We start from the raw sequence: 27,634 nt of genomic DNA, 5'->3' as shown, positions 1-27,634 counted from the left end.
GCGGGGCATACAGTATTCAGTATGGAGTGGAATCTCTGTGGAAGCTCCACCCACTCTCAGCTCATCTTTTGCATTGGCTTGTGTCTTTGTCGTTCCTAAATGCTGCCTTCCGATTGGTTTTAGGCTTTTAGTCCCTCCTTATGACGGCCATGTCGTCATTTGTATCCTACCATGGATACTGGCCCCTTTACTTCGAGTGTTGCACAGTGTGTTTTATTTATATTGTGAGCATTATTTTCTTCCTGTGCCTTCCCCCGCCACCCTCCTGCAGTCTGTGCCTTCTCACCTCCATTGTCTGTGGTGCCATTTCCCTATCCCCGGTCCCTCCTGTTGACCGTGGTGCCATTTCTTCCCCTTACCTTCCATTGTCCATGGTGCCTTTACCCCACCCCCTTCCTTCCCTTTATCCGTGGAGCCTTTACCCCACCCACTTCCCTCCCATTGTCCGTGGTGCCTTTACACCACCCCACCGCCTCCCTCACATTGTCCGTGGTGCCTATGTACCACCCCACGCTCTCCTTCCTGTTGTCTGTGGTGACTTTAACCCACCCCCCTTCCATCCCGTTGTCTGTGGTGACTTTAAATTACCCCCCTCCCTCCTGTTGTCCGTGGTGCTTTTATCCCCCTCCCATTGTCCATGGTGCCTTTAACCCACCCCCCCTCCCTCCCGTTGTCTGTGGTGACTTTAACCCAACCCCCCTCCCTCCCGTTGTCTGTGGTGACTTTAACCCACTGTCCTCCCTCCTGTTGTCTGTGGTGACTTTACCCCACATCCTCCCTCCCGTTGTCCATGGAGACTTTACCCCCCTCCCTCCTGTTGTCCGTGGTGACTTTACCCACCCCCTCCCTCCCGTTGTCTGTGGTGACTTAACCCCATCCCTCCTCCCTCCTGTTGTCTGTGGTGACTTTACCCCTAACCCCCACCCTCCCATTGTCTGTGGTGACTTTACCACGAACCCTCCTCCTTCCCATTGTCCATTGTGACTTTACCCCGCCGCCCCCTCCTGTTTTCCGTGGTGCCTTTATCCCACCCCCCTTCCATCCCGTTGTCTGTGGTGACTTTAAATTACCCCCCTCCCTCCTGTTGTCCGTGGTGCTTTTATCCCCCCTCCCATTGTCTGTGTTGACTTTACCCCAACCCCCCTCCCTCCCGTTGTCCGTGGTGCCTTGTTAAGCTCTGCAGTAGAGGCAGACAACAGAGATCAGGGATAGGTTATACCCAGAGAGGTTCAGCATCAGCCCCATCCAGTGGCTGGAGGGATTCCCAACCCGAACGAACATCTCACGTTTAAATTCTGCATCCATTTCATATTTATAGGATTCTGCTGATTGTGCTAATTATGTCAATGTGCTCTGTGAATATTTTTACTTAATAAGATACAAGACTGCCCTCAACAGAGGCTGGCTATGCAAACGCCTGCATGTTTTTCTGTTTGCAGGTCTCTTCAGTGCAACAGTATTTCACCAGAGCCTGAAAGTTACGCTAAGGTAAGCCTATAGTATGAGTGGTAGCACACACTGAAATGCTGCCTCGTCTATACATACGTTACTCGCTCGGCGTCTCTTCCTTCATTCTTTAGAATAGCATTAGCCCAGCAGTCCTGAAATGTAACACCACTAAAAACCCACCAAAGGCGAAGATGGTGTTGTGGCTTTATTACCAGCACTAGGTACCAACAGAGATAACATTTTCAGATCCTGTTCAATTCCTTGAAGTTAAAGCTTATGTTTTAAAAAGTTGAAAACTAATATAGTTTATTAAAGGAGCTCACATGCCAAGAGTCGCTCTGGAGCTTCTGGAGAAAAGTGGAGTAATGTGAAGGAAGGTTTACGGAATCCATCCCCACTTTTCTGCTCCTGGGCATTTTTGGGTCTTTGGAAGACTCCTGTTTGAGAATGGTCGCTGTTTTTTAGTGAGAACAGATCGGATGCTCCGAGAGGGAAACATGCAGCTATGATGCCGCAACAACCAAAATAAAATGCAAATCTCGCTGGTTAATGGCATCCAATGTATTTTGCAAAGGTGACTTAGGGGGTGATTATGATAACGTGCGGATCGACACCGCCCGGCCGGTGGTGGTGATCCACCCGCCATCACAACCACATTTACCCCACACCATATTATCATGGCGGGGGTACTGCAGTGGACGGAAAGTCCATCCGCCGGTTTTCCACCATTCGGCAATCATCACGATTGCCGGACGGTCGGAACTCGGGCATAATATGGTGGCGGTGCCTCGAAGGCACCGCCATCTATATTATGATGCCTGGCGGTTCAGGCCTTTCGATGGCGGCGATGCCGCCATGGGAGGCCTGCTGGGTGGGGAGCTGCACTTGGGGGGTACCTATGGCACCCCTCTACATTGCCATGCTCAAGGTGACACGCACCACGCAGTGCCTGTCACGTTGTGCATGGCAATTCACAACATGCCTCTTTGACGTTGCTGTAATGTTAAAGATGCGGGATGCGACCGCCAGGGTGGCTTTCGCATCCTAATTGGTGGTGCAGGACCGCCGTAACCCTGGTGGCCGGTCCCAGCACCGCTAGGGTGGCAGGCGGACTGAAGTATGCCCGCCATCCTAATGAGGCCCTTAGTTTGGTAAACCTTTTGTTCTTGTGTGGAGGATGTGCTCACGGAAAACATAGCCCAATGTTTGTACATCCTTGGTCAAATGTGTGCCAGCTTGCATGTACAGGGGAAATGTAATTTTAAACTCAGCAAGGTGTGTCTGGTTTCATGCTAACTTTAAGCTCATTTCTTAATATTGTAGCTAAAGAGATGTGTGCCAGGATGCTAAAATAAGGTCCACTTGACTTCCCCGTTCTGCATTTCCATGTCCTCTCCAAGACCACCACTGTCACATATGAGGTTCTCAGAAAGGGCCCGTGAAAATATCCAGTAAAGAAACTACTTATCTCAGAAGCACAACGCCACACCAGAAGCCAGGACATCCCCGGACTGCAAACGAAAACAGCAACAAACTAATAGAAGACAGGCCTTCTCCATCTCTGCCCCTATCCTTGGGAACAAAGACCCTGTTAACATTAGAACTGTCCCACCCTCTTCAGAGAACACATCTCCGCGCAGTATGGAGGGCGTGATTTGCAAAAGAAGTGCCATGGCCCAAAATGTTGCTCAAAAGTCTGCGGCCGCTGCTATCAAAGGTTGCTGTACCAGATACCAATGCTGCACAGACTTGATTCCACCTCATGCCTCTTCCATCCATCGCTACACACTGCCTCTTTATCTCACTCTAGCAGACTATTTTTTATCCCCGCTTTCTTCCTCTGTCAGCGTTATTACGTCTTTCTCTTTCCCCCTTAATGTTTTTCTCTTGCTTCCTCGAATCAAAGTTTGTTGAGGAAAAATAATAGAAAATCCCCAAAATGGGTGTTGGTAGGCCCCACCTGCAACCACCGGCTCAAATTAAGCAGTGGAAAAGTCTTGCCACTCATGAATGCTAGTCTCCATTGTAACAATCTAAAAACACAGCTCAGGACTGCCCTTGTAAACTGCTTTACAAACACCTATGCATACATTTACGTTTCCTGTTGATGTTAGGGGCATCGGTTGGTCGCCTTCCTTTGAAGTCACGTAAAACCTCTTAGTACAGCCCTGCTTCTCTCGCGGTCATCACCAATAGGCATTCAGTATGCTGCTTGTTTGATGACGTCAGCTTCAGTTTTCATTCTTCTCCGACATTCAAAAGTGCCCATTTGAAGCTGGCTCTTCTTAAGGAAGGCAACAGCTCCTCCGCGCTTGCTTTACTCTCCCCATGGGTGTACAATTGTACTTTACATTAGCTGCCAAACTACCACATGGTGTAGAATTTTAGAGGTGGCTGCATGTGATTATTTGACGAGTGCTTACACAGTGATACATTTATAGCCACGGAGATCTACCTTGCACTAAGGTGCGATAATATGCTGCATCACTAAACACTTATAATGTCCCAGAGGCGAGACCGATTGCATTGCAAATGCTTGTTTTTATTATAGATGCAGCTTCTGGTGGTCTGTTCAGCTTTCTCCTCGTGCTCATTCCCCCTCGCAGTCAGTGTCACTCTGAAAAGCCATCTCTCCCCTCGTTTCAGTACAGCATGAAGTAAATTACGTCACTGTATTATGTACAACGTTGTTAGAAAACATGTATTGTGAATTAAGCTTCCATCGTGTAGCCAAAGTATCATTTTCTAGGACTTCCGCCGGAAGTGTTAGTGTAGATGTGCTAATTCTAAGAGCCATTGTTAGAGAGATGTTTCATTTTTTGTTGTGTCTCCGGAGCGCAGTTGCTGACGGAGTAGATGTCAGATTTCACTTTAAGAGACGGGTTAGTACGAAAGTTTTGGAATATGATGTTGTTCTTTCTGGTTGGCTAATGCAACCCAAACAATGATCATACTATGCTGAATTTTCAGAATCTATTAAGAGCTTGTGTGATTTGTCTACAAAACCTGTGGGCTTCTGCCTTTTGGTGAATTTTTGGGGATTCTTTCATTATTTTCCTTGGGGTTGACTTTCCATTTTCCCCCAAGACGCGTACTTGCTAATGAGATGCTGACAGTCCTGTTTATGGCGTTGACACTTAGATTATGCCTAGCTAGGGATTATTACATATTATGATTTTCGTGATCTGCAGTTCTGCAGTTGAGTCTTTATGGTGTTTCATGCATGTTTTCTCTGTACTGCATTTTGACTATTCTGTAATTAAATTCACTCTTTGCCCTATTTTCATCTAGAACTCAGTCTTTTACGGCTCTGATATTTTATTCTGTTTAACGCTGCTAAAAGTGTGTTTTTTCAGAGTAGCATTAGGGTACTATGCTAGTTTAAGGAATGATAGCCCCCCTGGAAAAGGGAGGTGTTGGGGGGGCTCTCTGTCTGCACACATTCGGCAAGGGACCTCACCTCTAGATATCATTAATGCCCTCCATATCCTGAATTATCACACAAATAGACATGTTATCCTGCCAGGTTACCATGTGGGAGAAATAGACAAATGACCGCATGAAGGATTTTCCTTACTGCTCTAATCTGGCTGTAAGGTGAAGGTGATGGAGCAGGTAAAACAAAATTTTGTATACCTCCTCTAATTTGCATGAAATTAATTACGTAATCATTCTAATTTTAAATTCCAATAACCTGTTTGCAGTGAAAATGTATTAATCAACTTTTTGCACTTTGATAAACACGAGATACACATGGGACTAAAATGCCAATTGCATGGCAGAACAATTAATTAATTAATTAATTAATTAATTATGGTACGCAAATTAATCATAGATTGTGGTGAAATGGAAAATTGCATGATTTATGTTGCTTTGTGATTGTTTGAGCTTTTAAAATCATCAAATGGTAAGTATTATCGCTTTAAATGTTGCTGCAGCTAGGAAATTACTAATATACATTGGGATTAGTGTGAGTTTAAACATTAGAATCTTCATTTCTATATATTAATTACTGTTATGTCTGTTTTTGCTTAAGTAGGCATTCGGGCCCACTAGGCCGCAGTACCCAAGATGGAGTTCTCTGAAGCAGATGCCACCATGTGAGCGCGATGATTTCTGCGCATGTCCGGATGGCTCTGGAGATCACCAAATGACCCGAACTCTTGACACCGTGTTCCCTGTCAAGGATAGGGACTTGTTCGCCTGATAACAGATGATTATGTGGGAACAGCGGAAAGGACCCGTGTAATACAACTTCTTCACCTTGGAAAAGTTACATTCACTGCTCTCGCCTGGGAGCCAAAGCCGAAACTTAATAAAATTGTGCCTTCCTATGCCAAGTCATCATGAAGAACCAGTTTTGTCCTGGGAAACTTTTAATACCCTACAGATAACCCCGAACTGTCCAATCATAACATTTTTTTCTGCCCTCAAATGTTGCATGTAAGTATGAAGTAAGACGGAAAAAGGGTATAAAATGCCCTCATCCGCCATTGGGTGTTGTCAATAGCTTTTGATTGTTCATGGTGTTAGGTTGCATTGAGCTGTTGGCGATTTGTTGGTTTGCCTTGGGTTTATTTGGTGCTTGGGAGGAAACCTGCAGTGCATCCTATATTTCGTCTGACGGTTTGATCCTTTGCTGTGGGTCAGACAGCTGTCCTGGGAGTTGTACCTGAGAATGAGGATAACTCTCTGTTTGATCAGAATCCATCATCGATGGCAAATTGGTAATTAATTGACTGTGTTTTCTAGATTCATGTTTATTACTAAATGTTTGATTTCTCTTTAAATAAAACTAAATTTATATTATGAGCTGTAGTGAATAAATGCAAGCGTAAAGAAATGTATTATTAGATAAACAAAATTTGAAATAATAAGAAATTAGTTTGTGGTTCTTTGATTAATTACAGAAAATACCAAATGTTTCCTAGGCTTTAATTGTGTCTTAGCTGGTTCTAATTCACCATCAACCAGTCCAACTAATAGGTCCATCGACCAAGTAGTGGAGTGCCTTGATGATAAGGTTAGGATTCTGAAGCTGTATATATATAATATGTATATAATATAAAATAAATTAATCCTGATAGGTAATAAGGTACCCACATGTCCAGCATTTTTCTCCTGTCTACTGATTCGAGTGAGATTTATTGAATGGCGAGTGTGTGTTGGTGTTATGGGCCCCACCAATGAATGAGTGTATGAATGAGTTGTTGTGATTAAGAATCTGTGACATAGGGAGAATATTTAAATGTTGTCCCTTGCGCTGCATCAAAGGCACAGCCAAGTGCCACTATATAAAATAATCTAGTAATGATGTCAGAGCTTCGCATAAACTGCAAAACTATTAACCTATAAACCATGACACATTGCATGTGTGTGCTTCACAGGGCGAAACATTCTACTCGGGTTCACTTATTTATCACCAGCACTCGCTTGGGAAGCTAGCTACAAATGAGATGACACTGAATGGAACAACTTACTCAATGCACTTCTGTGCTTGACTAGTGTGCTGACCCTGGGCTTCCACAGAGTGGCATGCTCCCCATCTGCAAAGCGCCTCAGTCCGGCATCAGGGGTAGCAAGCACTATTTACAGTGCCAACCGTGCAAAGCGCCTCAGTCCGACATCAGGGGTAGCAAGCACTATTTACAGTGCCAACCGTGCAAAGCGCCCCAGTCCGGCATCAGGGGTAGCAAGCACTATTTACAGTGCCAACCGTGCAAAGCGCCTCAGTCCGACATCAGGGGTAGCAAGCACTATTTACAGTGCCAACCGTGCAAAGCGCCCCAGTCCGGCATCAGGGGTAGCAAGCACTATTTACAGTGCCAACCGTGCAAAGCGCCTCAGTCCGACATCAGGGGTAGCAAGCACTATTTACAGTGCCAACCGTGCAAAGCGCCCCAGTCCGGCATCAGGGGTAGCAAGCACTATTTACAGTGCCAACCGTGCAAAGCGCCTCAGTCCGGCATCAGGGGTAGCAAGCACTATTTACAGTGCCAACCGTGCAAAAAGTGCGGGCATCCAACAGCGGATCCACAATCACAAGGTTCTGCAGGATTGTTAGAACATCACCAAACTCTAGATTAGGAGGCTTCCCCCGTAGCATCAGCACACAAACCAGAATCATGGCACAGCACTAAACTGGAGCAGACATTCCCAGAAATAAGGTGGAAAGAGGCAGATGAGGAACCAGAAATAAGGTGGAAAGAGGCAGACGAGGAACCAGAAATCAGATGAGCCAGAAATAAGGTGGAAAGAGGCAGAAGAGGAGCCAGAAATAATGTGGAAAGTGGAATAAGAGAAACCAGAATTACGGTGGAGGAGGCACGGGAGGAGCCAGAAATAAGGTGGAAAGTGAGAAAAGAGGAACCAGAAATAGGGTGGAAAGAGGTAGAAGAGGAACCAGAAATAAGGTGGAAAGTGACAGACGAGGAACCAGAAATAAGGTGGAAAGTGGAATAAGAGAAACCAGAAATAAGGTGGAAAGAGGCAGAGGAGGAACCAGAAATAAGGTAGAAAGAGGCAGAAGAGGAACCAGAAATAAGGTGGAAAGTGGAATAAGAGAAACCAGAAATAAGGTGGAAAGAGGCAGAGGAGAAACCAGAAATAAGGTGGAAAGAGGCAGAAGAGGAGCCAGAAATAAGGTGGAAAGTAGAATAAGAGAAACCAGAATTACGGTGGAGGAGGCACGGGAGGAGCCAGAAATAAGGTAGAAAGTGAGAAAAGAGGAACCAGAAATAGGGTGGAAAGAGGCAGAAGGGGAACCAGAAATAAGGTGGAAAGTGACAGACGAGGAACCAGAAATAAGGTGGAAAGTGGAATAAGAGAAACCAGAAATAAGGTGGAAAGAGGCAGAGGAGGAACCAGAAATAAGGTAGAAAGAGGCAGAAGAGGAACCAGAAATAAGGTGGAAAGTGGAATAAGAGAAACCAGAAATAACGTGGAAAGAGGCAGAGGAGAAACCAGAAATAAGGTGGAAAGAGGCAGAAGAGGAGCCAGAAATAAGGTGGAAAGTAGAATAAGAGAAACCAGAATTACGGTGGAGGAGGCACGGGAGGAGCCAGAAATAAGGTAGAAAGTGAGAAAAGAGGAACCAGAAATAGGGTGGAAAGAGGCAGAAGGGGAACCAGAAATAAGGTGGAAAGTGACAGACGAGGAACCAGAAATAAGGTGGAAAGTGGAATAAGAGAAACCAGAAATATGGTGGAAAGTGACAGACGAGGAACCAGAAATAAGGTGGAAAGTGGAATAAGAGAAACCAGAAATAAGGTGGAAAGAGGCAGAGGAGGAACCAGAAATAAGGTGGAAAGAGGCAGAAGAGGAACCAGAAATAAGGTGGAAAGAGGCAGAAGAGGAACCAGAAATAAGGTGGAACGTCGCAGAAGAGGAATCAGAAATAAGGTGGAAAGTGGAATAAGAGAAACCAGAAATAAGGTGGAAAGAGGCAGAGGAGGAACCAGAAATAAGGTGGAAAGAGGCAGAAGAGGAACCAGAAATAAGGTGGAAAGAGGCAGAAGAGGAACCAGAAATAAGGTGGAACGTCGCAGAAGAGGAATCAGAAATAAGGTGGAAAGTGGAATAAGAGAAACCAGAAATAAGGTGGAAAGAGGCAGAGGAGGAACCAGAAATAAGGTGGAAAGAGGCAGAAGAGGAACCAGAAATAAGGTGGAAAGAGGCAGAAGAGGAACCAGAAATATTGTGGAAAGTGGCAGAAAGGGAAGGGGGAGAGTCGATTCATTATTGTCACTTTCCGATTTTTCTGGAGAAATCATGTTGGTCATTCCATGATCAGTAGTACTGAAAACAAGAGACGGCAGGTTTAATTCGTGTTTTTGTTAAGAAGAAGGGGTTACCTGTGCTGCTTCGTGCAGGAAGTGTGAGTGCTCGTGTGCTGCACAGGTGCCTTGTTGCTGTGCTCCTTGGGAATCAAGCCACTGCAATGGTGCTTTTGGACGAGAGGGTCTTGGTTGGTGTTTCTAAGCAGCTGTTTCTGGGCACTTTTCTTGCTTAGCTCTCGTTCTGCCTGCTGCTGCCTTGCTGTTAATGGCAGGCCAGCTCTGGTACTAAAAAGAGGTCTCCAGGCAGAGGCTGGCGACCCGGCAGCCCAGAGTCATGGTGTCACAATGGGATGGTTGCCACAGACCAATCAGCATCATCGCATCATGACGACACAAAGACCGGATCTCAGGGCAGACGCCAGGGGCCTTCCCTGCCCCCTTTTCAAGGGCGCCCCCTTCCACGGTTACTTCCTGGAGGAAGTGAGCCCTTCTGTGACATTCATGAAAAATGAGACGTGTGCTCATTATAAAAAAAACATTCTGACCGAAGAAACGTCCATATTCTGTTCATAAAAAGATCGATCACCCTTACGTTTCTCGGTGATAAAACAGTGTCGACAAATGGAGATATCTCTGTAAGGACATTGTAAGAGCTGTGGGATTGAACTAGAACCCCGAGGAGTCCTCAGATCGCAAGCTGAGTGAAAACATTCTACAGGAGTTCAGCTCTTGAGGCTCCCGGTGGCTTTAGCGCACCTGGGACAATGGAATGGAAGGAAGAATGTTCACAAAGCCCCTGTGATGTCCCAGAGGACACTCAGATAGGACCGAGAGAAAGAGTGAGGGTGATTGACATGTGTGGGAAGGGATTTGAGGGTAGCCTCTGTACGTGCATAGCTTGTTATGTGTGAGGACAGCAAAGGCACAGGGCATCCAGGCACGAGGACGCAGCTCATGCATCAGAAAATAGTTTCTTAGGTTTGAGAGGGGTATTCATCATTAGATATTAGAGGATTTACATGTTGTATGAAATTGGATTAATATTTGGGGTGGTGACAACCCACCTCAAGGTATAATCACAAGCTTTGTCATGGTGAAGCCTCAAAGTCACTAAATCCACCTGAGCTCAACCCCGTTAGCTATGGCCAGGGACACCGGAAGTGTGCGGCAAAGGAGGGCCAAATTATGCAGCAGTGTTGACTAAATTATGCGGCACGAAAAGGCAAAATATGCAGCATAATGTGGCAAATGTTATGATGATATTACTTAAATAGTTTCTCATTTTTCCACTCGTTAACCCTGTCGGGGCATAGGTTGCACATCATTAGTACCGGTTTAACACCTAAATATAGCAATAAACCACACAAAGTTGACCAGTCACCCTTTGCAAATGGCCTTCCACTGCTCGGCACCTCATGTTGCTGCATTTTAGTGAATTCTGAACCGTGTGAGCTAGAAACAATTTTTTTCTTAAAATCTGCAGCATATGCAGCAGATGATGGATACTGTGGCAAATGCAGCAAAAACATAATTAGGAGAGAAATGCCACAGCCCCACAATCGCATAATTTCAATGGCCCAGGCCTCGGCACAGAGCCGACAGGCTTAATTTAGGGCAATATGTAAAGTATTCCTGCAGTACCAAAAATAGTAATAAAGTCAAAATGCAAAACAATAAAAATTTCCAAAACAAATTAGAAAATAGAGCAAAATTTTGTTTGTAAAATGACACAAAAATGAAAATAATCCAATAAAGGTATCAGGAGATATGAATGTTTAAGTTTTAAGCAGAGATTGCGCCAAGAAGCGCAAAGTGCCAACGATAGTCAATGGCCACAGTAGACCAGGACGTAGCATAATTTGTCGCTGAGTGCGCTGGAGCGCAGGCGGATACACCAACCAGGTTAGTCCTGGGCGAGCTATTTTCACGGCCCACTGGCCCATTCTGGCAAGTTGACAGAGAACAGGTGTTCTGTTCACTGGTTCAGTGGGTGAGCAATAAATCTGCTTTAAATCTTGTTTTTATCTTGTCACCTTTGCTCTGTGTTCAGAGACAGAGGTCAAATGTCAGCTTATGTCTTCTTACAGTTTGATGCTTCTTTTAACCTGGGGGTTGGTGTTTACTTTTATTTCTCTGATTTTGTAGAGTGAACAGTCTAACAATCGTGCAGTACAAAACGTGTGAAATGAAAGGCTGTGGGATGCCAGGCGTATATTTCTAATACACATCATTTAAAACACTTGTAAATTAAATCAAACAAAAACATTTTTGTGCAGCAGAAATGCTGAACGCGCATATTTGAAGGTGCTCTCATATGTGATAAAAAGAAAAAGGCGGCTCTGTAAAATCACATATTTGCCTCGGATCACACAATTTGAGACCTGTTTATGGGTCAAATATATTACTGTTAGGTCATGTTGATTATTCGAATCACTAGACTTGCAGGTCTAGTAACATTTTTATGATTTTTAATACCTCCCAATTCACCCTCCCATATGGGCAATAAAGCCTATATAGGAATGACATAACTATTTAAAAGGAAGGTTCTGTCCTGTCAAATGGGATTATGTTGGCATGTTGAATGTGCTTGGAAGTGCAACAGCTGGGCTACCAATACTAGGCCTGCAGTCATGTTTCCACTGTCACTGTAGGGGATGGCACAATAGGTACTGCAGTCCACTAGTGACATTTAACTTACAGGTCCTGTGTATGCTTTGTACCATTATACTAGGGACTTAGGGGCAGATTTACTACTTCTGGCGCATCTCTGCTAATCAGCAGGGATGCGCCAGAAGAGTTGCAACGCATCTGCCCACCTGTGCGCCACCACTGATGCGCCGCACGGATGGACAGATGCGTGTCGCATCCCCCAACGGAAAGGCGGTGCATTGCTGGAGTTGCGTCGCAAGCGCGACGCAGCTCCAGCAAGGCTCGGGGTGCCTCTATCCCTAACATGCTGCGTCAATCCTTACGCCTGCTTCAAGCAGGTTTCACTCAGCCACTTTTCGGAGCCGTTCCTGCGCCCGAACGCCCCCCCCGTTCAGGAACGCCCACATGTGGCGCAGGGCTTTACAACGTGACGCGTCTCCCTAGATGCGTCACGATGTAAATAGCCCGCAGCATGGCGCTGGCTTTGCGCCGCCGCTGCGTCACAAAAGCGAGGCAACGGCGGCGCAAATCTGGCATGAGGGGCTTGTAAATTTGCCCCTTAAAGTTAAATTAGATAGGCAAGTCAGGTGTATATCAATTTCATCATGTTTAAAGGGGACGCAGAGGCACTTTCCTAGCAGTGGAGAAGTGCATAGAGTTCCACAGCAGGCCCAAACAGATGGGGTACACCAGGCAAATGATGGTCAAATGATGGTCAATTCTTATTCAAGTGAGGTTTTGATCCACTGAGGACTTAGTTTATTTTTTAATCAACCCAAGTTGGTTTGCTCTTGAGAACCTTTACAGGTCATTGTTAGATCTGGCATACTTTGGCGTATTGCCCTTGACTTTTTGCTTTCTGACTTCCTAGTTTTGACTTTGTTTTTGTTGGTGTAATGTCTCTTTTCAATTTCTCACTGCTTATCAGTGTTAAAGTGCAAGTGCTCCTCCTGTGAATGGTGGATATGGATTGGTGTTTCCATGTTTGGCGTATTTGATTTACTGGTAGGTCCCTAGTAAAGTGCACAAGGTGTGCCAGGGCCTGCAAATCAAATGCTGCTAGTGGGCTTGCAGCACTGATTGTGCCACCCACACAAGTAGCCCTTCAAAGGGTTTTCAGACCTGCCACTGCAGTGTCTGCATGCAGTTGTGACTGCCATGTCGACCTGGCAAGTGGGTGCCCCAAACCTTCCCTTCTCCTACATGTAAGGCACCCCTCAGGTAGGCCCAAGGCACCCCCATGGGCAAGGTGCAGTGCATGTACTGATGTGTGTGACATGTCCTGATAGTGAAATACAGTGTATTTCGTTTTTCACTTTTGAGAGGCTATCTGTCCCATAGGATAGAATGGTAGATACTTTGTAACATCTTACAAGTATAATTTCCCATGGAGACAGCATAGAGAAATGGAGTTTAGTATGCCTGAACTCAGAATGTAAAAATGCAGCTTTTAGTAAAGATGATTTTTATGTTGTGTGTTTGAAAATACCACTTTTAGAAAGTGGGTATTTCCTTGTTTTGATCTCCTATGTGCCTCTGCCGGATTGTGAATCGACTGTCAAGCTTTGGAGTGACAGGGGCTGGGGATGTACATTCACTGTAGACAGCCACTGGGGGGGTTGAGGTGTGTACTGCTTTTCCTGGATGAGTCAGAGCTGGACAGAACAGACCTTGGCTGCATTTAGAGTAGTGGGAGGAGATTTTCTTGCACCAAAATAGCCCTGGTCTGCCTTACACAATGCTATCTCCACCTCCTGCTAGGAAGCTGGACCAGAGAGGACAGAACTGGTTTGAGCTAAGCACAGAGACTCTCTGCCAGAAGAGAACAAAGGGAAATGTGGTATAAATATTGGGGCCCTGACCCCAGAACTTTAGAACTCTTTTGAACTCAGAAATCTGCCAAGAAGAAGAGCTGAAGAAGCTGTGAAGAGGAACTACCGCTTTGCTATGTGCTTTGCTGTGTTGGCCTTCAGTAGCTGCTTCTGTCTTGTGCAGAGGAAGGACTGGATTGAAATTTCGTCAAGTTCCTTGTTTGAGTTGCTCCGAGGGCTTGCGGTAGAGCTTGCCCCCTGTTCAAGAAGTCTCAAGAACAGCAAAGACTTCAAGTTCATCTGCCATCAGCACTGGGAACTGTGTGTTTCATGCTGCAACAGAAGAAAAAAGCAACCTGACGCCGTCAACAACGCCGCTGCAGGCTCTGTGTCCTGAAGGCACCCCAGAGGGCACCGCCGGACTTCGCACCGCAACCCTGATCTCACTGACGATGACAACCAATGCCACCACCAAGCTGCTGCTTGCACTGCGACCTGTGGACACTGCACTTCGCATGCCTCGCTTCACGCCACCGCCATGGTATCCCCAACGATGCTGCTCCACGCTGACATCGATGACGCTGCCTGCAACGTGGTTTGAGGGCACTGCCGTGGTTTGAGGGCACTGCTCGTAAGTTACACGACGGCCCACCCTCATTCCACACCGCAGACTTGGCCTAACCGATGCAGGCGCCATAGACTCCAGTTCATCAGCCGACGACAAGCTTCAGCAACACGACGCTGCTTGCACCGTGACTAACCCTGGGCATAGTTTGCGTAATAGCACTACATGTAGCTACTGCAATGTACACTTTTAACAACGCTCAGCTACGCAAACTGCGTAGTGTGTAGCTGTTAGCACTGTGTGCTTGTCTGCTCTGTGCAATAATTACAAACAGCATCTTGCACAGTGCAAGTTATGACAAAATAAATATCTCTGTCTTTATATGCTAAAATGCCATTTCACAAAAGTGAAAATGATAAATTACAAGCAGTGAGAGAGGTGATGATTTTGGGATCCTCCCTAATGTAGAGAGAGAACCAAGCAGATGCATTGAAAACAAAAAGCACATATTCTTGAACGATTCGGTGGTGGTCCCATCCTCCTAGGACCACCCCAAGCACAGTTATTGGCAAAAATACAATCCCAACCAAAGGCCCTGCAAAGCATTATGGGATGAGATTAGCAGTGGGCAGTGAACATTATAGTGTCCAATATCAAAATAATTCTACAAAGAGCTGCAGTTCAACTAGTCGTTACTAGATGTCCCTCAGGAGTCAAATGCAAAAGCATTGAAATTATTATTACATCAAGCTGCAGTTCCACTGGTCGTTACTAGATGTCCCTCACGAGTCAAATGCAAAAGCTTCATGAAAGGGTTTCCTGTTGATGATGATCCCGAGGTTCTAGGCGTGGGTGGTGGGATGGGTGGCAGCCCTAGCTCTATTTGCCACCAGGTTGAGTCCCACGGTGAAGTACTCTTCCCGAAGATCATGATTTTGGTCTTGTTGGTGTTCAGCTTTAGACAGTTGTTCTACAGCCATGCAGGCATTGAACTTGATGTGGGTTCTGGGCATCTTGTCTGTGAGGGAAAGAATGAGTTGCATGTCATCAGCGTAGGAGAGCATGTTGATGTTGTGAGAGTGGTTGACGCTGGCTAGAGGGATCATGTATGCATTGAAGACGGTCGGCTCAGGGAGGATACTTGCAGAGTTCCACAGATCATAATGTAAGCTTTTGAGGTGTACGGTGCCAGACTGGCTGACTGGGTCCTTCCAGCCAGAAAAGAGCAGATCCATCAGAGTGCATGCCTTTGTGTTCCGATGACGAATAGGCGTTGGATGAGGAAGAGGTGGGAGACCATGTCAAATGTTGCAGAGAGGTCCAGAGGATTAGGGTTCATGTGTCGCATTTGTCCAGAGTCATGTGGATGTCATCTGTGATAGCGATGAGGGCAGTTTCCATGCTGTGGTTGGGTCTGAAATCAAACTGAGTGGTGTTGAGGAGTTGGTGGGCATTCAGGTATTCTGTAAAGTGCAGTGGTAGCAGGGAGATCAGTCTGTATTTGGCGAGCATTGAAGGGTCCGTGGAGGGTTTCTTCAGCAGTGGGAGGACAGCTGCATGTTTTCAAGCATCTAGGAAGGTCGCTGAAGAGGTGGAGGCATAAGGAATGTATATGAGCATGGCACTGGTGGGTTGCTGTGTTCTAGAGAAGGCGAAGTGAAGGTAGGGGTCAGGTGGGGCCCATGACTGTATGGACTTCACGATGGCTGTGATTTCTTTGAGGGCGATGACAGGCCATGTGGTTAGCATTGGTTCTTTGGATAAGCAAGAGGCATTTGGTGTGGTATGTTGGGTTCGGTTGCGGGTTGAAGTTGTTATTGACAGTGATTTTGTTGCTGAAGAATTGAGAGAGATTGTTGCAGAGGTCTTGCGAGAGGACGATTGAGTAGGAGGCATTGCTGATGAGGTGAATTGCTTTACAATGGCGAAGGTTTCTTTGCTTCTGTTAGTGCTAGCATTGATGCGGTTCGCCACCGCGGTGCGATTGCTGGTCCGAATCATTTGCTGGTAGTCTTAGGGTGGATTTGAACGTGCTCCTGTGTGTATTGTCCTGGCTCATTCTTCATTTACGCTACAATTGTCTTCAGTGCACCAAAACTATTTTTTCAGTATAAACGGGTGCCATTTTGCATTGGAAGTGCATCTGCATTGTTTCAGAGGGTGATGATAAAACACCGGAGGCATTACATGCTGCAAGAGTGTACCAGGATAACTTCCTGATATTTAGTAAAGACAGTGTGCAGTATGACAAAATCTGAGAAATGTGCTATTGCCTTTGGAGAAGGTGGGGCTGACTGTGAAGCATGCAAAATGTATGTTTGGACAACAAGAAGTGGCATATTTGTGTCACAAAATTGCAGGTTGAGAGGTTCAACTAAAGAATGGACATGTTAATGCTATCCTCAATGCACCAGAACCTAGGTATAAAGAACGATTAATCTCACTTTTGGATCTTCTAGATCTCTGTTCAAGATTTGTGGACAACTATGTTACTAAAGAAGAGCTGTTAAGAAGGTTGCTAAAGAAAAATGTGAAATGTGTATGGTCCCAAGAGCAAGGTGGACGTTTCAAGTTATTCAAAGATGAGATTGCTGATGCGCCATGCCAGAGATGGTTTATCGTGGGTGCTGAGTATTTAATAGCAGTATATGCCAGTGTGTCTGTGATAGGAGCGGTGCCCAAAATGCATGGATGAGTGGTTGGTGTTCTTTGTGACATGAAAACAAAGGCCAGTTGAAAGGAATTATTTGGTGATTGGAGGAAAGTGATTGGAATATATGTGGGCATAGCAGCGCTTTAAGTTGTATGTGTGGGGGAAGTAATTCAACAGCAGGAGTTACCATAAGCCATTGGTCAATAAGTTAAGTTCAACTGAAGGGAGGAACTTAACCCAATGTCTGGCGTGATTGTCCTCAAAATTCCAAGTGCATCACTGTATGTTTGAGTATGTACCAGGCAAATTAAATAGCATATCTGTTGCATTATCCTGCCTTACCACAAGTAATAATTGAAAGATCTGAAGAGGACAATCATGAGAATGAGGTAGCTTTCATGCATGAAGATGTTTTAGGGGGTGTAAATTGATCAGATGGTGGTAAGTTATTGGGGTATGGATGGATGCAAGAGATGGAGGACATTGAATTGATTAGTGTTAAGGATTACATAGCCAATGGATGGTTTAGGGGAGGATGTTAGGGGTTACTGAGCCACATTTTGGAAGGTTAAGGATGAACTGACAGTGTGTGCTGAATTCATATTAAGGGGGGATGAGATTGTATCCCCGATTGAGTTATGCGGAGGGATAGTTAGAATGTGCCACAATGAATACGGTGGTATTTTGGGTACTGAGAGGAAGGCAAGGAAGTAGGTTAGCTGCCCACGTGTTGATGGAACGATTGAGCAGTGAGTGAGGGAGTGTAATGTGAGTTGTTGTCGAGACAAGTTTGTCACGGGATGCAATGTACTTTTAGGGTCAGCCGAGTGGCCAGCTAGACTGTGGCGTAAAGTTGCCATTGATTTTATGGACACTTTTTCAATGCTACCCCAGAAAAGTCTTAAGCATTTGTTCTCATTGACTATTGTTGCAAGTGGCCCCAGGTGCATTTGGTTGGAAGCATTATTATGGAGAGGTAGTAGAATTTTGGAGGACATCTCTTCTCTGCAGGGAAATTATTCCTATGGTATTTGTTTCCAATAATGGAGTGCAAATTAAACCCCACATTTTGAAGAGTTATCATATCGGGCATATGTATATGGCATTTTATCACCCCAAAGTGATTGCATAAGCTGAACATTAATAAGTAGTAATGTATCCCGTTTACCCTTAAGTCGGGAATCTAGGGAAAATAAAACATTTTGCTGGCCACATTGTCTAACAGAATTATTCCAAACTTGGTAACAGGTAAAATGCTGTTTGAGTTGCTGAGAGGACAGAAATCGACTATGAAATTGTTGCTTAAAAGACAGACAGGGAAGTGCTTATTTGTTGACGATATTCAAATGAAAGAGCGGGTTAGGGAGTATCAGTGCAAGTTGAGAGAGCGTGTCAAGTTTTGAATGTAATGTTTTGAATGTGCCTCCACGTATAGTTACTGAGATTAAAGATAATTGTTTCTAATCTGGCACACAGCATAATACACATGACCAGAGACTTCCCAAATAGTTTGACAGTTATATCTTGGAATAGTATTTTGTGTGTAGTGTATATAATGAAATGCATGTAGTGTAATGACCAGGTTTGAAGAGTCTTCATGTATGTTAGTGTTGGGGTGAAGCAGGGGGTGGTTCCCTGTTAACGTGTGAATCTTCTGGGGAATGTGGAACACAGAGAGTAGAGTGGGGTCAGTAGAAAGTAAGGTGAGAGGGAATGTAGATTGTAGACAATCGGTACTCAGTTGCATTGATGTCCCTGGTGCTGCTCTTTGATATGTGCAGTTCTCATAGTCAATACATATTTGGACACTGACCATGCTTGCTGTGTTTCCTTCTGAGGCTCCTGCCTACTCCCACCAAGACTGTGAACACTATTTACAAAAAGGGAGGGGGTCCCTTTGCAGATGAGATACCACCTCCATTGAGATGTGGTCGGCTGATCAAATGTGTGGGATGCAACACATTGGTACATACAATAAAGGGTGTGGGAGGCAAACCATTGGTACATACAATAATGAATTGCAAATAGGAAGGAACATCCCTTTCATGCCCCTTCCTAACAGCCATTAGGTAAGTAAACCCATTTTGCAAGTTGGAACAAAAACATTCTGACTCACAAAATTGTTTTCAAGCATTTCAAAAAGGTATTTAGTTGTTGGAAGCTCTTGCTACATCTGGCTAAAAATAACCAATAAATTATTGTGAGAAAGTGCCATCTTTCTTGCATGGTATGCCCCCACTTTTTACTGAATTGCTGAATGTACTTTGACTGAGTGTGCCCTGAACTCCTTCCAATCAGGTGCCCAGGGCCTATGGTCCTACCCTAAAACCCAAATTGTCAAACCCTGGCCACATGTCAGCCCCTGGTAAATGGTACCCTAGGTACCCAGGGCCTTGTGACCAGGGAAGGCCTCTAAGGGGTGCAGCACTTCTTGTGCCACCCTTAGAGGCCCTGTACCCTAACACAAACACCCTGCCCTTGCAGGCTGAGTGTCTGGGCACAGAACAAAATAGAGAGTCGACATGGCACACATCCCTGGGCGCCATGCCCACAACCTACACTGCCCTGGCATACATCAGCCACCCCTCTAGCTGGGTGCCCTATGCCAGTTGTGTGGGCACAGGAGCATGAGCCCTGTGCCCCTACAGTACCCAGGTCCATTCCTGGGCACTGTAAGTACAGTGCTGCCATTTAAGAGTATATGGTGCTGGGGCTCGTCAAACACAAACTCCACATCACCATGATGGCAACACTGAAGACTGAGAAGTTTGGTATCAAACTTCTCAGCACATTAAACCCGCACTGATGCCAGTGTGGGATTTAATGTACAATGCATGACAGAGGGCATCTTAGAGATGCCCCTGGAACCTAACCTACAATCCACGTCTTGTTTGAGGGGCTGCCTAGGCTGCCACACAGCAGACATGTTGCTGGACCCCTGGGTAGAGAGCCATCGCTCTCCTGGGCCTGCAACAATGCACATCCTGGGCGAGGTGCTAGGTCTCCTCCCCCAGGATGGGCAGGGGAAGCTTCAAAGGCATGCCGCCTTTGTGAGCTTCTCCAGGCCACTTGCTGTACTCAGCAACTGGCCCCTACCGGTTCTAAACCCCCACTCTGGCGGGAAGACTGGCCGGAAACTCCAAGTAAGGACAGGGGATGTGCCAGCCTCTGCCAACCCCACCCCTCAGGTGGGGGAAGCGAGGCGAAGCACATCTCCGGGCCCTCTTGAAGATGGGGAGCCCTACCCAATCAGTACTAGGCCACTGCCCCCCTGCCACAGGAGAGTGACAGGATAGGGGGTGTACCCACCCCAGGACAGGGACCCAGTGGTCCCTCCCCTTTACCTTTAGGGGCACCCTGAACCTTCCTTCCTTAGATTCCAGATTCAAAAACAGCAAAGAAGAGAAAGAAGAAAGAAGACCTGCCGTGCAGCTGCTAAGAAGAGGAAGACACCAACTGCTTTGGCCCCAGCCCTACCGGCCTGTCGACCCTTGAACCTGCTCCTGCTAAATCCCGGCACCTCTTGGGGCCAGCAACCTCACAAACCCCGGAGGACCTGGCTACCTTGTGACTCTGAGCACCTGGGACTTCCACGAGCAGTGGCTCTGCTCAAAGCAAGTATCTAACCCCTGGCATCAGCCCGGAACCACGAACCCTGCACACTCTGCACCCGCCAAGCCTGGCCTGTGCTGGAGCGGACAAAGACCCAGAGGACGTCCCCCCGGCGACTGTGACCCCGAATCCGACACCCAAGGTACCACCTCGACGCTCCTGACGACGCCTGCAGCCTCAGAACCAGGGACCCCCCAACCACGATCAACAGAGGGTAAGATTTCCCGACAACAAAAGGCACCCCTGCATCCGGCGCCCTGCGGCCCCTGTGCCCGACTCCTGGGTACCTACCTATCCTCCAACTACCCAACTTACCTCTCGAAGTGGTGGTCACACCTGAAGAATCTTCGTCCCCGAGCTTGCAGCCTTTGTTCGTCCTTGAGCTTTTCCATTGCAATCCATTGAGCGCCCGAAGCTCCAAAAGCACCCTGCACCCAGCCACCTGAGTGGCCCTGGCTGTGCAACTTCTACTCCTACCTGCTTCCCCATTTGCCCTGAGCAAGTGACCAGGAGCCCAGCTCCCACAGCCGCGTGGCCTGCTAGTCAGCAGCCACCAACCAAGGGCCCCTGCCTCCCGCAGGATAACATGGGGCCTAACTCACTCTGCACCCGGCTGCCCCTGTGCCGCTGAGGGTGTAACAACTGTTCTTACCTGACCCTGGGAGACCCCTGAGTCTATGCCCAGAACCTTAACTCTGCCAGTCGAGTACTTACCCAAAAGCCGATAACTCACTTTTCTTCCATAGGGTAACATTGACTGGTTTCTCTTGAAATTTCTTCTAAGTGTGGAGTTTCTAAACTTTAAACTATTCACCTAAAATCAACCGAGTAACGAAAACGGAAATACTCACCTGCTATTAGGAGAGATCCATGGTACAACGAGAAGTTGCATCAACTTAGACTCTCTCGCAGACAAGCAGAGAGGAAATGGAGGAGAAACTACTCTGAGAAAGATAAAGAAGAACTAAGACAAATACAACTGGAATACAAAACCCTCATTTTGAGATCCAAGGCAGATTTCTATGCCAACTCTATTGCTCAGGCTCCCAATGGGTCCAAAGCTCTTTTTAAGATCGTCCGTGACCTTTCTAACCCGGAGTGCATGAGCAATAGAGTAGCCCCTTCACAAACTCTATGTAATGAAATCGCCTCCTTTTTTCAGGAGAACATTTCTAACATTGTAAATAATCTGCAGGTTAGTATCCAGGAGGGTCTTGAGGAAATAATTAGCCCGAATGACGGAGATCTACAAGCGACCGCTGTTTTGGATAGCTTTCAGCCACTTTCCCAGGAAGCTTTTGATAATCTGACTGAAAGTGTGTCGTCTGGCTCTCCCCTAGACCCTCTCCCCCACAGAATATGGAAGCGCTATGGCCGTGACACCTTTCCTTTGTTAAGGATGATCTGCAACCAGTCCCTGACGGCAGGATCTGTCCCAGACTGCTGGAAATTGGCAGTTGTTACCCCTCTGATTAAAAAACCGAATCTGGACCCTTCGTTGCCAGCTAACTTCAGGCCCATCTCTCTTTTGCCTTACCCGGTGAAAATACTTGAAAAAACTGTTAGCAAGACTCTGTCCCAGTTTCTGGAGGAGAACTTCTTGCTTGATAGGGACCAGTTCGGATTCCGTCCTGGCCACGGAACCGAAACAGCTCTTACTACCATGCTGGACCACCTTCGTCTGCGAGCCGACAACGGGAATGCCATGATTTTAGTGCTTCTCGATATGTCGGCAGCTTTTGACACGGTGAGCCACCCGGTCCTGTTGGAAAGGCTGAGGCAAATAGGAGTAAAAGGCATAGTGCTGCAGTGGTTTCAATCCTACCTTGAAGGTAGGCAACAGGTAGTCACTATGGCACCCTTCTCCTCTTGCAGGTCCCAAGTTGCGCACGGGGTGCCGCAGGGATCTGCAATAAGCCCTATTCTCTTTAACATCTACCTGCGACCCCTGTTCCCGTTAATTAAATCTTTCGGCGTCAGCTTGGTGAACTACGCTGACGACACGCAGCTGGCCTTCTCTTTAGAAGGGGATGAAGCACTCTCCATGGACCGTTTCCATCAATGCATGCGCCAGACTTCGGAGTGGCTAAGAAGGAACTCCCTCCAGTTTAACAGCGGTAAAACTGAGGTGGTCTTCTGCTCACCATTTAGGATTCTCAAACATCTGCCCTCCGAATTCTGCCTTGCACCGGAGGAAGTACCGATTGCAACGGTCAGGAAGGTTCGCAATCTTAGGGTGATTATCGATGATGACCTCCAGATGGTATCTCAGGCCAGTAAGACCGCCAATGTCTGCTTTGCCCTGTTGCGGCTGCTTCGTGGCATTCTACCTCTGCTCCCTAGGGAGTCACGAGCTACAGTGGTACGCAACACGGTATTAAGCAGGCTTGACTACTGCAATTCCCTTTATCTGGGGGCCCCGCAGTATATCCTCCAGGGACTGCAGAGGATTCAGTCAGCCGCAGCCAAATTAGTGCTTGATAGGCGGCGCTGTGCCTCGGCTACCAAAGCACTGCGGGATCTGCACTGGCTTCCAATGAGGGAAAGGGTCTTCTTCAAGTCCCTCTGCATGACTTTCAGAGCAGTACACGGACTGGGACCTGTCCCCTTGCAGGATAAGTTTGTACGCCACTTACCAAGCAGGCAACTCCGCTCTTCAACAGCTGGTCTACTAGTGGTTCCGAGATTCAGGCGCGCCAGGGTAGGAGGAAGAGCCTTCAGCATAGTAGCGTCTGGCATGTGGAACAAGCTCCCTGCAAACTTGAGACATTGTAAATCCCTATTGGAATTTCGCAAGGGACTTAAGACATGGCTATATCCTACAGTTTAATCCTGGCTGGCCCTTGACCCTCTTCTGTCACCTTTTATCGCCGATCTTTAGTCATAAGCGCCAGGATGCCCGTAGGGCGACAGCCGCGCTATACAACAAGTTTCACATCAATCAATCAATCCCAGCGCTGGATCTTGGTGCCCAGCACTGACCCTGAAAAGTACTTACGACCGTACTTACCACTAACTCCATTTTCTCCCATAGGAAACCATTGACTGTTTTTCTGTGAAATTTCTTCTCAGTGTCGATTTTTGCAAACTACAAATATTCTTTAAAAATCGGACCAACTGTGAAAACGTAATTACTTACCTATTTTAGAAAGATGTCCCAGTACTGAGCCTAGGATCCCAGCACTGGATTACAAAAGTAACGAGAACATACTTTACCCGTAATTTGAATTTTCTTCCATAGGAAACCATTGACTGTTTTTCTGTGAAATTTCTTGTGTCGAATTTGCAAACTTATAAATATTCGTTAAAAATCACCTGTATGACTTAAACGCAGTTTCTCACTGCTTACAGGTGGTACACTCATGCCGGATCCAGGATCCAACACTGACCTAGAAAAAGTAACCATAACCCTACTTACCTGCTAAGTGAATTTCCTCCCATAGGATAACATTGGTCATTTGATTAGAAAAAGTTTCTAAGTGTCAACTTTTAAAATAGCAAAATATTGCTTAACAATCACAACAGTATCTAAAACATATTTACTCACTTGTTTCCAAGAACTGTCCCAGGACTGAATCTAGGATCCAGTCCTGGAGTTAGAAAAGTAATCCTGAAAGTAATCAATTGCATATAACTTATAATTCCCATTGAGCTCAATGTATTATTGTGTTTGAAATTGTGTTGCCTATTGCAACAAACTGTAACTATTGCTTTCCAAGTCATTTGCCTCTTGCAAAGTATTTAACTAAAGCATCTCATTCTGAGAAAGTATATTTTGATACCTATTGTTGGTTCCAAAATAAAACAACCATATTTTTTTTATACAAACCATTGGCCTAGAGTTCAGTTCTTGATTGTGTGAGACCATTTGCTGACTGAGTGTGTACAACAAATGCTTTACACTATCCTCTGATACTGCCTTACTGCTCGACCAAGCTACCACTTTAGAGAGTAAGGTTATATCTAACGTTTGCCTCTGCCAAACCTCTGGGGGCTGTGGACTCTGTACACACTGTGCCTATTTGGGAACAGTATATACAGAGCCACTTTCTTACAATTATTATTTTCACAAAGCAATGAATATTACAAAGAAATAAGGGCCAGGCTTACAGGACTTGCCAATGCTAGCTTCACACAGACGTTAGATACTTTCCATTTTACTTCGATCAATTTAATGCAGAAGCCTCAGATTCTTCAGCCCTCAGCATAAAACAAGGCCATTTCAGTTTTCCTGCACACCTTCTTGGGGAAACATATACCTCTCTGAGGCATGTAATTTCCATAGTCATAAAACGGTGCAGACTGAAAAATGTCACACCTACGTTGAGTAGTTGTATGTCAAGGCAATAATGTAGTATGTAAGAGGAGGGGGTGTGGTCAGAGCTACCGGCTTTGGATCTGGCGAACCAGGTTCGAGTCTCGACCTCGGCTCAACATCCTGTGATTCTGGGCAAATCACTTAACCCTCTGTGCCTACCAAAAAATGAATGTATCCTTGTGTAACGTGGTGCTCACGTGAAGCACTCCAATACCTTCAGGTCAAGTTTGCGCTTAATAAAACTGCAAAAAAAATAATAATCAACGTAGCTATGTCTGTCTGACTGTCGTGCAGATACTTAAGGGGAGAGAATGTGGCCAGATCTGCCAACTTTGGAACTGGGGAACCAGGACTGAGCCGCGGCATCAGAGCAACATCCTATGATTCTGGGAAAATCACTTAATCTCCCCGTGCCTGCAAAAAATGAATGTGTCCTTGTGTAACATAACTGGTGCTCATGTAAAGTGCTCCAGTACCTTCAGATCGAGTTTGCGCTATATAAATCTGCACACAAAAAAAACGTAAAACAAGAGAACGTCAAAACTCAGCAGCACTCTCGGGATATTATTTTCAGCTAATGCGTATGCCCGTAGGGAGGAACATTGATGCAGCGCATGTGCAGACAATGCCTGGGAAAAAGTTGGGCACTAAGCACTGACAGTGTGATAAGTGGAAATACTGTTGGTTTGAAGGTGACCTCTTCTCCTAGACAGGCACATGGGCTATGCGTTGTTTATTTTGAATTTATGCATTTAAGCGCACTTCTCATTCAATCTCTCATATATATATATATATTCACTGAAAAAACCAAAGGTTACAGGGACGTTATAGTTAGGCTCAGATTTCACTCAAACAAAACCAGTGAAATTCAGCAGTTATATTTATCTGAGCTAACTATAACTTGCACCCCTACAATGCACTGCTTATGACCTCACATGTTACATCACTCATGACATGGTCAGTAACATCACTGATGACCAATGATGGCATCTAAAATGACATCACTGATGACATGATCGTGAGAGTGTGTTTTTAAGAGTTTATGGGTGTTAAACATATATACTAACCTACTACAGAAGTTAAATTAGTATACTAGGTGCACTACTACTGAGCGATACTACTTCTAACATAAATTATGTGCGTGGCTGTGTGACTGTATGTATCCTTGTGTATAAGTGGCTGTATTGGTGTATAACTGGGTGTGTGAGTAGCTGTGTGGGTGAGTTTGATGCTGTGTGAGTGGTGGTATTGGTGAGTGAGTGGGTGTGCCAATGACTGTATGGATGAGGGAGTTGCAGTGTAAGTGGCTTTATGGGTGGGCAAGTGGGTGTTTAGTGACTATGGGTGAGTGAGTGGGTGTCTAAATGGCTGTGTCAGTGGGTGGCTGGGTGTGTAAGTAGCTGTATGGGTGAGTGAGTGGCTGTTTGAGTGGGTGTTTTGTTAAGTGAGTTGGTGTGTGAGTGGCTGTATTGGAGAGTAACTGTCTGTGTGAACGGCTGTATGGGTGAGTGAGCGGATGTGTGAGTGCTGGTATGGATGTATGTAACTGATGTGTGGATGTGTGAGTGAGTGTGTGAGTATTTGTATAAGCGAGTGAGTGGCTGTGTTGAGAGGCTATATGGGTGAGTGAGTGGGTGTGTGAGTAGCTGTGTAGGTGAATAAGTCTGTGTGTGAGTAGCTGTATGGGTGAATGTGTGGCTATGTGAGTGGTTGTGTGGGTGAGTGATTGGTTGTATGAGTGACTGTATGGATGAGTGAATGGTTGTGTGAATGGCTGTACGAGTGAGTGATTGGATGTGTGAGTGCCTCTATGGAGGAGTCAGTGGTCTTGTCAGTACTGGTGTGGGTCTGTGAATGGGTATGTGAGTGGGTGTGTGGAAGTGGGTGTACAAGAGGTTGTATGGGAGCCTGAGTGGCTGTGTAAGTGGTTCTCTGGATGATGTCATTAGGATGTCATCAGTGATGTAATTTGAGATGTCACCAGTGATGTCACTGACCATGTCATGAGTGATGTAATATGTGAGGTAATAAGCAGTGCATGGTGGGGGTGTAAGTTATAGTTAGCTCAGGTAACTATAACTGCTGAATTTCACTGGTTAGGTACGAGTGAACTATAACGTCCCTGTAACCTTTGTTTTTTTCAGTGAATTTTTTTTTTTAATGCTAATTCTAACTATAACAGCCCTGTAACCTTTGGTCTTTTTCAGTGAATTTCTATGTTTTTTAACGCAGCAGGAGTGATGCCAATCCCACGTTACACACAGCCTTCGGCCATGTGCAGTTGGGGTTTGGCTGTAGGGCCTAGCGTGCAGCCAGGCCCTCCAGCCAATCCTCTCATGTATCTAGCCCCACACCGCACATGGCCTTTGTGTCTGAGTGGGTCTGTGTGTGGGTGAGTGGGTGCATGAGTCTCTGAGGGGTCTGTGAGTGGGTGCGTGAGTGGTTTTGAGGGTTTGTGAGTACGTGTGTGTGTGACTGTATGGGTGTGTAAGTGTTGTGTGGGTGTGTAAATGGTTGTGTGAGTGGGTATGTGAAAGCTTTGGGAAGTCTGTGTGTGAGTGTGTGTGTGGTTTTGAGGGTCTATGAGTGGGCATTATGAATGTCATTGGGGGCCAACTACCCCTCCTATTAGCTCCATTAAGTCAAGCCCCCTTTCTCCACCACTCTGCAATCACGCCTCCTGGTGAATTACTATTAGGAGGATGAAGTCCCCTCGGCTATTGAGGGTCCTTGGGGGCCAACTAGCCCTCCTGTTGCCTCCAGTAAGACCCACACAGCTGGATTGCTGAGAGGTCATCA

Source organism: Triturus cristatus, chromosome 7 (assembly GCF_964204655.1).
Source record: "Triturus cristatus chromosome 7, aTriCri1.1, whole genome shotgun sequence".
Taxonomy (NCBI): Eukaryota; Metazoa; Chordata; class Amphibia; order Caudata; family Salamandridae; genus Triturus; species Triturus cristatus.
Note: the sequence above shows the minus strand (reverse complement) of the source record.